This window comes from Peromyscus maniculatus, chromosome 12 (assembly GCF_049852395.1).
Source record: "Peromyscus maniculatus bairdii isolate BWxNUB_F1_BW_parent chromosome 12, HU_Pman_BW_mat_3.1, whole genome shotgun sequence".
Classification (NCBI taxonomy): domain Eukaryota; kingdom Metazoa; phylum Chordata; class Mammalia; order Rodentia; family Cricetidae; genus Peromyscus; species Peromyscus maniculatus.
In genome coordinates this window covers 37,472,372-37,486,674 of record NC_134863.1, presented here as the reverse complement: position 1 = coordinate 37,486,674, position 14,303 = coordinate 37,472,372, and the positions used below count along the sequence as shown (strand labels likewise).

Here is a 14,303-nt window from a genome sequence, read left to right as displayed (position 1 = left end):
TTAAAAAACACTAGAACATACTTGACTCTCAAGACCAAAAGATCAGATAATATATACATGCAAAACACATCTCTGTAGATGTAACCAATCGTCTTTTTAAAATAAGAAACACAGAGCCAATGTAAAAGAGAAAGCCGAGAGGTCAGAGCTCAGAGATAAAATCTTACCTCCTGCAGTGCTCCTAGCTTCCCCGAGAGAGAGCTACTTCCTGTTTGTCTGTGTTTAAATAGTCTTTCTGTTCTGCCTTCTCATTGGTTGTAAACCCAACCACATGACTGCCTCATCACTGCCTGTAAGTACCGCCCTCCAGGTCTTAAAGGCATATGTCTCCAATACTGGCTGTATCCCTGAACACACAGAAATCTACCTAGCTCTTCTAACCACCACGCTCTTGCTATGGCTCTAATAGCTCTGACCCCAGGGCAACTTTATTTATTAACATAAAATTAAAATCACATTTCAGTACAAATAAAATATCACCATACATCTCAATCAATTGTTAAATATCTCCAATCCAGGATAACTATTCATATTAACTTATATTCACTTTCTATTACTTAAATATCTCTTTGGAGAAAAGAATAGTGTAGGTTACCCAATTTAAAAATATGTTTTCCAACAACTTTTTCTAGAGCAAAAACAAAGTATAAAATCATAATTATGGTACAGTTTGGTTCTGATATACATAAGTGTATGGGTCCATTTTATATGTGAAATCCAATCAAGTATGCCTTTGTCTTTTCTATGACTTATAAAAACCACAATCCATGTTGTCAATTTATTTTCTGGGATGTGGGTGTTTGTATATATGTTTTTGAATACACAGACCTTCCAACAGATGGGTAGTTAGACAATTACAAAAATCTTTTTATTGTGTAGCCTGCTTGAATTTTACATCTCATTGCTAAAACTCAACAGAAGAAAAAATTGTGTCAAAAATCATTAGAGAAATACTGAAATATTTCATGTGCACTTGCTTTAAAAAAATCTTTAATAGTTCTATTAATACTTGTCAATCACTGCATGTTCTTAATCTTTCTGGCTTTTTAAATGTAATTCCTCTTTCTTTGTTGAAATCTTTTATTCTGTTACCTTTAGTATCTTCTACACAACTGCACATTTCTGAAATTAAAATATATTTCTTTCCACTTGATTTGTCTTCATCCCTTCAATTACCAAAGTTGTTTCTACAATTTACAAAAATACTCACATTCCAAACTTTCTTGTCATTTGTTCAATCAAAACACTCACCTGAATGCTTTTCGGATAATTTTATTGTATGTTTATTTCTGCCAGGCGAACAGTTTCCGAACGTCTAACAATAAATTACTACCTGTCTAGGGAAGTCATGCTGTTTGAAGGGTTTTCCTCGGCTCAGCTACTTGAAGAAAAATGAAATAGGCTCATTAACAAACAGACTTCATAAAAGAGAACAACATATATTCTGTAAGACTCAACTGTTGATATAGTCTGGGTCAGGCTAGTGACTAATGTTATCTGGTGATGGATTTTCTGAAAACACTGGTATTTATTCAAACCCAGAAATGGCACTTAGAACAGATAGTGAATTAAACTTGAAAAAGAGAAATGCAACACTGATGCAAAATAACCCCTTCTTGGAACCTATCCAGACACAATATTAAGTGCATGCAATCAGTTCCAAGCCACAGGTTAGAGAGCTCCCACAACTCACAGAAAATGTGCAATTTTCAGCCCCATGAACTGTCGTCACCACAAGAAGATGAAACAAGACTATAGTCTGACTCTGTCTCTGCTCACTATCAGGAAGAGAATCCTTACTACTGAAGCATTTGTACAATCCCTGTGTCCTACTGCATGGAAAGGTGTTGAGATTGAACTACTACAATCAAGGTAGTGCCTTGAATCCCAAACATGATGTAGTTTAGACTCCATATATGATCTGCTGCAAATCAATTGGGCAGAAATCCTGAAATGGTGCTTGCAGTCCTGTGATCCTCTTTTACAGCTCTTCCTAAGCCTTACAAGGTAAATGAGCCCACGGCTCTAACTTAAGTATCCAGATAAGATGTGAAAAGACCCTCCACCATTGAGTATTCCCCTATCTTGCGTTCTAATTATTTTGCATAGAGCTACCAATGACTCCTAGTCCTGACATAGTTCCCAGACATAAGAACATACAGTTGTCACAAGTATATCACCATTTAATTACCCTGGTTCTTCATGAGGAAGCTAAATTATTAAACAAAGATTGTGACTAAAACACGTGAGATTAGTTTAAATTGTATGATTGTGGAAAATCAGCATCAAAGTCCTTCCCAGAGGGTAGTAGAGTCAGGGACTAGTCATGTTGATGTTGCTCCTGCCAAGGAGGTCTGCTTGCCAGACTAGCATTCCACCAGGAGAGAAGAATCATTCCGTTCGATCATAGCTTGGCTTTGATAATATGCCATGCACAGAAGGAAACCATATGAAAGTGACAAATATATTTGAGAGAAGAAAATATATTGTTTATGTTCTCTTTCCCCACTCCAAATCCTGGCCAGAGTAAGGAAAGGTTACGGCTATCAATTGTTTTGCTTCATTATACAATCAATATCAGTTCAGTCTTAAATAAAACAGATGTAGCCAAAGAGGATGAAAAGCCCCCTGGGCTAACCAGTCAGTTTTACTAGAGGTCCGCACAAAATTTTAAAATAGAACCTTTACAAAAGCATCTGAAGGCCTCTCCTTTGAGAGAGAGGCCCAAGCTTCCGGCACTTGGTTTGCTGTCTGCCTTTCTCAGCCAAATTATCATCCCTCTTCAATGGAAACTGCAGTCAGTATTTCTATTTCACTGGAGAGAGTAAACAGATGTTTGTTCACAAAATGTTGATACACATGTCAGATATAGATTTTTCCTATGATTTTCAATTTGGTGGGTCAGGTTCCTGTGGTCATTTTTTTTTTTTTTAGCCTCTGGTCATCCTGGAAATCTGTTCAGACACACAAGTAAAAAAAATAAATAAATAAACTTAGCTGTGAACACACCAAACGCTATGTCAGAGGAGCCACAGCGTGAGGCCCTCCATTACTCCAACTATTCTCATCCAGAGACATCAACAGGCAAGGTGAAGTTCCTTAAGCCCAGTCTTTAAATTGTTGACATTTAGCTCTTCCTACCAAAGTAGTTCAGCCAGCTAACTACTCCACCTCTTTATTCTATTCACGACACCTTTTAGATCCATTGAATTCATCTCCTTCCCATATCTCCCTTGAAGCATTTCATCCTTCGACTGTGTCTCTTTTAGAAAGGATTTCCTGTATCTCACAATGGCCTTGACTTGATAGGGAACTCCAGAGGTACCTAAATTAAAGTTTTTCTAAATGCTACTAGGAAATGTAGGATTTGCCGTGGCAGACTGAGTTTTCCACAGTATCCCATCATGTGCCCATCTTATGTAATATGGACGTGTCCCCATTGGGAAGCAAGCCAGTAAATGGGACTTTCCTTGACCCTGGGTGAACTTTGACCATGGATGGCACTTGGTCCTTTCTCAGACTCCATCATGAGACCTTGCTTCCACCTCAGACCTCTGATAATCTCACTCTTGGAAGACAGCCATTATGTGGGCAAAGAAACCCTTAAGGTCCATAAAAAGTCATCTACAGAAAGAAACTGAGGATCCTAGTCCATGCATAGACAAGCTAAGCTTCCAACTAAGTGCCGGCACAAATGTACCAATTCTGTGAGTGGGTATCTTGAAAGAGAAAGTTCTAGTCAAAATTTGAGCCACCTAATAGCTGATCATGAAGTATAGATGAGCCTTTACTGAGTACACCAACAAAATTACAGGTGCTTATACTATATAGTTATCATGGCTCTGACTGTTGAGTTTTCATGTGAATTGCTATGTAGGCTTTAAGAAAACATAAGTAGATACTTTGTGACATATTTGTGTATTTAAACTCTGCATTTGTGTTTATGCTAGTGAGTACATGTGTACATTTTAAAGGACAAACTAAGGGATTAAATGATAATGCTCTGCTTCTTTTAATTGCTGGACCTAGCCGTTCTGAATCTATTATCTGAATGTAACCTACCACAGCCCCATCCTGCCCTATCGAACTGATGAGAGATTTGGTTCCTTTGGGGATTCTCCCCCAGTATGCCATGGTCTGAGATCTGTCTTCTGTACTATCTAAAAGACGTCAAAAGCTATCTAATAGCTTTTGAAGATGAAACAAGCTATTCCCTTGAGCACTATATCTAATTTTATACATACTGGAACTCTTCATTATACATTTAAGTGACAGACATTTACTGAGAAGTTATTATATACTCATTGTACTTTGAACTGTGCTAAGCATTAAGTAAAAATAGATGAATTAGACACCTACATAGCTTTTATAGGTGTTAAAAACATGCCCTGTAGCTGTAGAATCACTCGGGCTCTGTACACAGAGATAATCACAGAATCTCTTTTGGTTTTGTGAGTTAACTGAAGTTGAGCCATGCTCAGAATAGTGAAGGTGTGACCCCTGACCTTTCAGGCCAGGCTTTCCAGGTGCCTTTCACAACCTCACATTTAAGACACTATCACCTTTCTACACACAAATCAGTATTGCCACAAACACCAAGTCCTTATGGGAGTATCAGACGAATATTTATCGAGTTCTCATTCTCTATGCCAAGTTCTATTATGTTTCTAAAATGCGTTATTATCTCAATTCTCACCAAACCCCTATAATGTAGGTATTGTTATTATTTTTCAGATGACCAAACTGAAGGACAGGAAAGGTTTTCTGTCAAAAGTAGTTATGAATTGATTTTAAAAAGCCTGGAATTGAACCCAAAAGCATTTTGCTGGGACATTGCTCAATGCTAATCTATATAGTTGTGTTACTGTGGTGGTTAATATTGATTATCAGCCTAACAGACTTGAGAATCACCATGGAAACAAACCTTTGGGCATGTCTGGGAGGAAGTTTCCAGATTAGATTAATTGAGGGAAGTACAATCCTAAATATAGATAACACTGTTCTCTAGGCTGGGGTCCTAGACGTACTGAAAAAAGAGAAAGTAACTTAAGCAGAACACTCATCTCTTTCTGCTTCTTGACTGAACACATGCAATGTAATCAACTACCTCAAGCTCCTGCCGCCATGATTTCTTCAAAATGATGGACCATACATTTGAACTGTGAGCCAGAATAGATCCTTCCTTCTAGACGTGCCACCGACAGATATTTTGTCCCAGCAACACATAAAGTAATTAATATAGTTATGAACAAATTAGCAATGTGGAATGTGAAACCATAAGTCAAAGAACTTCCCACATTCTTCACAATATACCATGTGTATACAAATGGGCTCTGTCTTAGTTACTGTTCTGTTGCTAGGAAGAGACACCATGGCCAAGCCAGCTTACAGAAGAAAGCATTTCATTGAGGTTTGTTTACCGGTTCAGAGGATTAGTTCATGAACATTATGGCCAGGCACACAGTGGCAGGCAGGCCTGTGCTGCAGTAGTAGCTGAGAACTCACATTTGATCAGCAAGTTGTGGGCTGAGAGACAGAGATGGGAGGCATTGGGAAAGGAGGGGCAACAACGCAAGATGTAGCTACCAAGGACACACCCTCCATGACCTACTTCCTCTGGCTAGAATTCCCCTTCTAAAGTTTCTAGCACCTTCCAACTGGGGACACGTCTTCGCCCTCGGAGCTTATAGAGGACATTTCATATTCAAGCCATAACAATATCTGAGTTATGCCTCTGTCACTGCTTTATTAATAATCATTGTCATTCTGAGGCATTGTTATGTATGGGATATGCCCTATGATTCAAGAGAGCTGAAGCAGAAAAATTCCAAAGCCACCGCTCAGATGTAGCTATCGAATAAGTTGCCTTTGCAATTAAGATTCCTTGGAAAATGTTAATGACTTATTAAAGAAAAAAAGTTGTACAAATCACAACCATTTAGAATCAGATAAGTATTCATTCAGTCCCACAAATCAAGAACAAAAGCCCAGATAATATTGATTTCACAGGTTGTAACAATGAAGAAATTTTGACTTGTCAAATTCTGGAATAAAAATATACCCCAGAGACACATAAATTGGAAATAAGTAGATATTTCCTGTAGTGTGTGTGATACTCCTGTATACAAATGTAAAATAAAGATAAACAGGAGTACCTTGGCCTTGTATAACATTTTTTGAAGCTAAATTTTGGTTTGTGAGAATTCAATAGGCATTGTAATGTCAAAAGCTTTCTACTCTGAAAAATAGACACTGGGCTTTTTCAGAGACATTATTACCTAAAATCTCCCTTTTTTAATATAAGAAAACCAAAAATTAATGAATTTATATTAACAGACAGAGTTCCATAGTACTAAATGACAAAATTTAATTCTAATATTTAAGTATTTTGACTTTACATCTAGGCTTAGGACCATATTTCAAAAGTGCTTACATAGTTACATAAGATTTACAAGTGGAGGACTAATGGTTACATGTAGACCTTTGCATCATGACTTCAACTTTAAAAATAAGGCCAAAATTCTAACTGGGATAAATGAGACGTAGTAATGGAATGATTTTGATTATGTAACTCTATTATCTCTGTGTCCAGTTTTAGCCAGAGATCTGAACTGAAGCACTGGAACCCACATGGGAATTTCAGTACCGACTGTTGTCTGAAATCTGTTTTTGTATTTACAAGCATTATAATTCTGCTTTCTGTCAAGAAAAGAGATAGATATAAGTGGGTCATTCTTGAAGTAATTTTGAAAAACCCCAGTTGCTATTTGATGCCTCTTCTGTGAATGGCCCACGGACTCATTCATCAGGAGGGTTACCATCACAGTGATCCACTACTGTGCCTTTGCACAGGAATCCTAATATCAGGACAATGAATACACTGTGGAAAAGTCAATTGTATTAATAATAATTTGTGGATGAATTTCAGAATTTTGAAATTTTTTTCCAAAAATTATGTAACTTGCAAGAATTCTACCATCTATTTTGAGATGTCCTTTTCGTGTACATCAGTGTGATTCCTATTATAAGAGCCAGCTATGGGTTTAGCACAATTTCAGGACTGATGCAAAGGCACAGGTGTAGAAAAAAAAAAATAAAATAAAATGTTGTTTGTTTTTTTTCTTTGATGGAAAAAAAGAGAAGAAAGATCCAAATGTAAGTCCCTCTGTGCTTCAGCTCTGTGAACTAAGGTATCAACTCTTGTGTCCATCACAAAGGTGTCATGGGTCGGGGGGTAGTGCTGCGATTCTTTATAGCTGGTGGAAATAGCTCAAAAATCTCCATGAGTCTCCTTCAGCTGCCCCTCCTGTCCTCAATCTTCAAAAAGGAACCACAGCACTCCTTGACCACAGAGCCCAGTGGTTTGAGTCTTTCAATTTTGTCATCCTTTTCTCTTGTCTTGAAGGAGGCCTGCTTGTCAAGCCAGAATGAAAAGAATGTTTTGAAGCGTGAGAAAATTCAAATTTCCCAGTGAAAGCCTGGAGTTCATCAGCAGGCGCGTGCAGCACTTACTCCAGGGGGCACTGGGTTATGCCACAGAACCTGTCTCCCTGCTCCTCAACTGAGGCTTTTCACCTGAAAACCATTCAGAATCTCTCTGAAGTTGATTAGCCTTCCACGGAGCCAATTCATCTTGGCTGTGCTTTGTCATGTGACCCTATCCTGCCCGGGTCCCTGCTTTGATTATGTGCTATCTCCTTCTCCTTGATTAAATTTCTCAGTTTAATTGATGGCAATGAAAAAGTTTGTTTGTATTACACTGCAATTTCTCTTATCAACCACATATAAGCTGACTATGCTAGTAGTTACAAGCCAATGTAGAATTTTCATCCAAAGAAAAAGTCCTTTTTAACTGGATTCTCATTATCTGTGTGAAGACTAAAACTTCATTTTTGGGTGGTGAGAAATTGCCTGTTTCTTATATTACAGAGTTATAGTAAAAGTGGAGGTTTTATAATGTAATATTTAGAGGTATAATGAAATGAACACAGGCTTTTAGGACCAGATCTGGATTTAAATTCTACAACAGGACAAAAAAATTGTGGGATCTCTCACAGCTAAATGATCTCATCTGAGAAATAAAACTACAAATACTAACTCATACCAGGTGCTCAAAGATTATAGACACACCTATAGAGTAAGATATTCACTCTAATGTCAATTACTGTTTGTCTTAGCCTCGCCAATAATACCAACTACAACGAGAGAGCTTACTTTTACTTTCTCTTTTTAGTTTCCTCAATAATCAAGCGGTCAGTGATTTCCACTTTCTATGTTGAAACCCAGTTAGTAAATATATACACCCTTAGTGTATCTTTCAATGATTTTTGCCTTAGGCAGGGATTTTTCACATTAAAAACTTTTTTTTTCCAGAGAGTCATGATGATGGTAGTCGCACTTTGGACAGTAATGTGAAGATGATGGAACAAAAGAAAGTGGTTAGTCAGAAAAGCTCAATTTGGAATGCTGGGACAAAAAGCAGATGTAAGCATGTCCGTTAAGGATTAAAACCACAGGCCAGTTAAATAATCTGTTTAAAAATCTTGCATTGTGATTGGTTATCAGATTAAATGAGGAACCTCAGGAAAATCATGGGGAACTCTGTGTTGACTTGTTTAATCTCAGCTTAATCAGCTCAGTTGTAAGTACAGAAATACCTGCCAGTGCCTAGACCTACATCTAAAAAAAATTAACTGAATAAATTAATTGTGCTCACCTCCATACTTGTCGATTGTTTCTATTTGTAACACATTCCCGTATCTGCTTATCAGCATTGTAGGGGAAACAATTCAAATAAATGGCTCTAAAGTTTTACCTCTCATCATGGCAATGGATTTTCTTCTTCCCAACTATGCTTCTCCCCCCTCCTTTTTTTCCTTTTATTTTCCTCCCTTCTTTCTCCTCCTTCTGCTCTTCCTCCTATTCCTTGTCTTAGCCCAGGCTATACCAACCCCCTTGCTCACTCTTCTTTGTCAATGCTTAGCTGTTAGTAGCCCTCCTCTTCCCCTCAAAGTCCAACATGGGAAGCCCCCCTTGGAAACCTCTTGACATGTTTTCCTATTTATTAAATTATGAATCATGTTTAATAATTCAAACCACAAAGACAGCAAAATATAAACCTTGGAATTATACACGTTTTCATAGACAAAAGCATCAGAAATGCCAATTCCCTCCTTCCTCCTTTTGAGCAAAAACATCAAGACCCATGAACAAAGCAAATTCAAAACTAAGTTTGTCTACATTTTTCCTCATCTGGAATTACCTTATAAATTTTGAGTAGACTATGTGACATTATGTAAATCAGTGTTGTAGACTGACGAGAGATATTGCTCAGTAAATAATGAATAGTTTTTCTACGATAAAATAGCTCATTTTAAACAATCATAGTAAGATAGTATTAATAACATAACTAACATCTACCTTCTCTTGAGGTCTCTTAAATACTTCTCTAGACTTTTCTATTGGCTTTTTCAGTAGGTGAACTTTACAAAGAATCTCAGGCTGTTCTTTTTGGCCTAGACTCTCTCAGATTGAGAAAGGGGGAAGGAGGGAGAAAGGAAAGAAAAAGAGTGAGAAAGAGAGTTAAGTTACACATGGCCCATGTTTTGTTGATGCTTCCCAATAAGGATCTCTGAAGAAGAAAGGGATGAGGAAGAACCTGTTCATACAGTACCTCTAGGAAAATTTCTGGTGTTCCTTAGTCATTTACACACACAACTAGCTAACTGATTTGGAAACTAAATGTATCATGACTCTTAAAAGGTCTTATTAATAAAACAAACTTGGAGCCAGGTATTGGGGTGAACGCTGAAAGATCAGAGAAACAGAACCAGCCACAGCTAACCTCACCTCTCCAATTCCTCAGCTGATCTTGTTTCCTCAAACTGGAAACCTCTGTGTCTTTATCCAAATGGATCTCAGCTGAACTGCTGCTCAAAAGCCTAAAAGCTTAACAGACCTAGTTTCTGGTTTTCATGCCTTATATAACTTTCTGCTTCCTGCCATCAGTTCCTGGGATTAAAGGCATGAGTCACCATGCCTGGCTGTTTCCAGGGTGTCTTTGAACTCACAGAGATCTTGATGGATCTCTGTCTCCAGAATGCTAGGATTAAAGGTGTGTGTGCCACCATTTTCTGGCCTCTATGTCTATCTAGAGGCTGTTCTGTTCTCTGACGCCAGATAAGTTTATTAGGGTGCACAATTTATTGGGGGAACATAATATCACCACAACTAAATAACTTTCAAACAAATTCATCCACAGTTCCAGGGGGGGGGGGAGCAATGAGTTTCTGTATTTTCTGGCTCTTGTCTAGATAAAACATGTCATTTGCTCCCCTCCCTTTTTTTGGCCGTAAATAATTCTACAGCTAGAAAACAAAAAACATGTAGTTCATCTGCTGGCAGATGTACAGTGCCAAGTTCAGTGGTCAAAGGTTGAAAAAGCTACCAGAAAAACATAGAAACTGAGATGGGTTACTCAGTTACTACTGCATTTCTTACTCTGACATTCATTAATAATGAAAGCATCTAAATATTGAAGATTAAGTTTCCCAAAGTCTTAAAGGTATTTTATAAGCTGAGATTATCCTGAGGTCCCCCCAGAACTTTCTGTCTTGTTGTAATTTTTCCCAAATATAGAGTTAGCTGCAGCACTTGGCAAATATTTATTGACTTCATTTTGATGTCCAACAACATTGCTCAAATGCCTCCTGGGTGCCAAAGAGTTATCCAGGATCAAGTGATATGCAAGAAAGAGTTCCCAGGCTGGAGAGGTAGCTATGTCAATGAAGTGTTCATTCTGCAAACAGGGGATCCTGAGTTCCATTCCCAGCACCCATGTTTAAAAAATGCCAGGGGTAGCAATGCATGCCTGTAATTCTGGATGGTGAAGTGGAGAAGGAAGATCCTTGGGGACTGCTGTCCAGCCAGTCTAAATGGATAAAAGAGCTCCAGGTTCATCAAGAGATCATGTCTCAAAAAATAAGATGAAGAGCGATTGAAGAAGACACCTGGTGTTGACCTCTGGCCAAGCATCCAAGTGCAAGTACACACCCCTTCCCCAACCCCCACAAACAAGTTCCAGCTCTCAGACAATTCCAAGCTTACAGGGCATATTATGATCCAGTGGGACCAATCTTGTGCATATAAGATGTTTTATGATTCTTTTTTCCAGAGGTTAGCAAGGCTTCGGAAAATTAATAATAATAATAATAATAATAATAATAACAATGAGGATAAACTGACAAGTGTTCAAAGAAGGATGATGACCTCAGGAAATGACATGCCATTTGATATGCAGAAGCATGTGGCATCAGGGACCGAGTAATGGAGTTGAACTTAGGCAGTGGGATCAAATCGAATTGCAGAGGACCTGTGTTCTGTGATTCAGCCAGGAGAGTAGGGGCAGAGCATTAGATAGGAATGACATGATCAGATGGGTTTTACAAAGGTAATTCCAGCTCAGTTACTGGTGCTGCATTAAGACAGATGCAGGAACAGGAGGAGAACCGTGTGATGGGCAGGTAAAGCATGCAGCAGGCCTCAACTCAGGCCAATGTCTAGTGCACTAGATAACTGAGGTTGAGTTCTAGAGGCCTGGAGTATTTGTGCTGACTTATTCTCATCTCTTTGAGTGATTCTGTAGATGGTGCTGGCACACTCACACCCTCTATAGTGAGTTTGTGTAGGGGGAGGGGCAGATACAATTTGATCTTATACTTTCTGTCTTAAAACATAGAGCTTTTTTTCTTCCCCCAAAATTCCAAAATCCTCCCTAGTATGCAATTCAAATTCATTATAAAAAAAAAAACTCATGTCACTATGGAGGAGATAGGCATTTTGGTGGAGAAGGTTCAGCATGAGATCCCAGCACTGTTTGTGTCTCGGCCCCAGACTGGCCTGTCCTTTCTGGGGCCTGAACCCGAGGACTTGGAGGACCTGTACAGCCGCTACAAGAAGCTGCAGCAGGAGCTGGAGTTCCTGGAGGTCCAGGAGGAGTATATCAAAGATGAGCAGAAGAATCTGAAGAAAGAATTCCTCCATGCCCAGGAGGAAGTGAAGCGAATCCAGAGCATCCCGTTGGTCATTGGTCAGTTTCTGGAGGCTGTGGATCAGAACACAGCCATTCTGGGCTCTACCACAGGCTCCAACTACTATGTGCGCATCCTCAGTACCATCGATCGGGAGCTGCTCAAGCCTAATGCCTCAGTGGCCCTGCACAAACACAGCAATGCGCTGGTGGACGTGCTGACTCCGGAGGCCGACAGCAGCATCATGATGCTCACCTCAGAAGCCAGATGTGATGTATGCGGATATCAGGGGCATGAACATCCAGAAACAGGAGGTGCGGGAGGCCGTGGAGCTCCCACTCACACACTTCGAGCTCTACAAGCAGATCGGCATCGATCCTCCCCGGGGTATCCTCATGTATGGCCCACCTGGCTGCGGAAAGACAATGCTGGCAAAGGCTGTGGCACATCATACGACAGCGGCATTTATCCGTGTGGTGGGCTCGGAGTTTGTACAAAAGTACCTGGGTGAGGGCCCCCGAATGGTCTGGGACGTGTTCCGCCTGGCCAAGGAGAATGCACCTGCCATCATCTTCATAGATGAAATTGATGCCATTGCCACCAAGAGATTTGATGCTCAGACAGGAGCTGACAGGGAGGTTCAGAGGATCCTGCTGGAGCTGCTAAATCAAATGGATGGATTTGACCAAAACGTCAACGTGAAGGTAATCATGGCCACAAACAGAGCAGACACCTTGGATCCAGCTCTACTTCGGCCAGGACGTCTGGACCGCAAAATTGAATTCCCACTCCCTGACCGTCGCCAGAAGAGGTTGATTTTCTCCACCATCACCAGCAAGATGAACCTCTCTGAGGAGGTAGACCTGGAAGACTATGTGGCCCGGCCAGATAAGATTTCAGGAGCCGATATCAACTCCATCTGTCAGGAGAGTGGAATGTTGGCTGTCCGTGAGAACCGCTACATTGTCCTGGCCAAGGACTTCGAGAAAGCCTACAAGACCGTGATCAAGAAAGATGAGCAGGAACATGAGTTTTACAAGTGACCCCTCCCCACACTTCCCCAGAAGCTAGTTTTCTCTTTACCCAGGATTGGTTTAGTCAATAAATGGACGTGATTGGAAAAAAAAAAAAAAAACTCATGATTACTCATCATTAATATATTGGTAAGTAAATTCTGTCTCTAGGAATCACCTTTTCAAGAAGTAAATGGTCTTTAATTTTGGCATACAACTTGAGTAGCTTACCTCAGATACATGACTTCATTATAAAATATTTTATTGACATTTGTTATTATCATGTACTGTTCGCTTTACTGAGAAGTAGCCCAAAAGCTGGATATTGTTTATATATATATTACCAACCCTCATGTCTCTACAGCCCAAGTCCAAGAAACTTCCTCACTGTATTTGGTTCATTCATTCACTCAGCCAGCTTTTAATCCAAAATGAAGTGCTTTCTAGAATGCCTTAGAGAATCTTCATTTTAGAGGTAAACTCTCCCCTTTATTTAGTCCTCTTTCTGAATGAATAAACACACTAGAGCTTGGAGTACAAAGCTGAGCACTTATGGCCAGGAATTCAGAGCCTCCACTTGGTGTATAATACAATATTTTTTAGTGACTCCTGCTTGAGGAGATTTCAGCCCATGATCTCTTCACCCATTGCTGTGGGAGAGCATTGAGGTAGGGAGGTACAGTGAACGGAGCCACTCCATGGTAGCTGAGAAATGGAAAAGAGATCCTAGAGACAAGGTATATCCTCCAGTGCATCACCTCAGTGAGCTTCTCTCTCCTTTCAGGTTCTACTGTCTCTTCCACCACCCCTGGATAATTCCATCACAATACAAACCCAACATGGGTTATTCTACTGGTAAAGCCAGAGCTCTCGTGGGACAATACATCTCTAGCCCTTCTGAATAATATTGCATTGGGAATAAGATAGATTTCCACATCTGATTCTTTGGAGAAGAGAGCTCATCTATAAACCATAGCACCAGAACCAGCAGTTTCGTTCTCATATGAAGGTCCTGACTCTTATTTCTGATGTCACAATTCTAAGGAACTTATTCCTCAGGGACTAGCTATGCACGCACGCAACACTATAATTTAATCTGTGTAGTCTTCTACCAAAAAGATGCAAAAGAGGTTTAGTCCATGTGAGCCTCACTGAAACTAGGACACATGTTTCCCCTGATTCTCACACATCACAAATAACTAGGCCTGCAATACATATGAATTTATATGTCTCCGTCTGAGCTTTTTTGCTCCACAGACTT

The 14,303-nt window shown here is 39.6% G+C and overlaps 1 pseudogene; it reads left to right on the top strand.

Moving 5' to 3' along the window:
* Positions 1 to 11,820: 11,820 nt before the first annotated feature.
* LOC102903781 (26S proteasome regulatory subunit 6B pseudogene) lies at positions 11,821 to 13,164 on the top strand (annotated as a pseudogene).
* Positions 13,165 to 14,303: the final 1,139 nt, after the last annotated feature.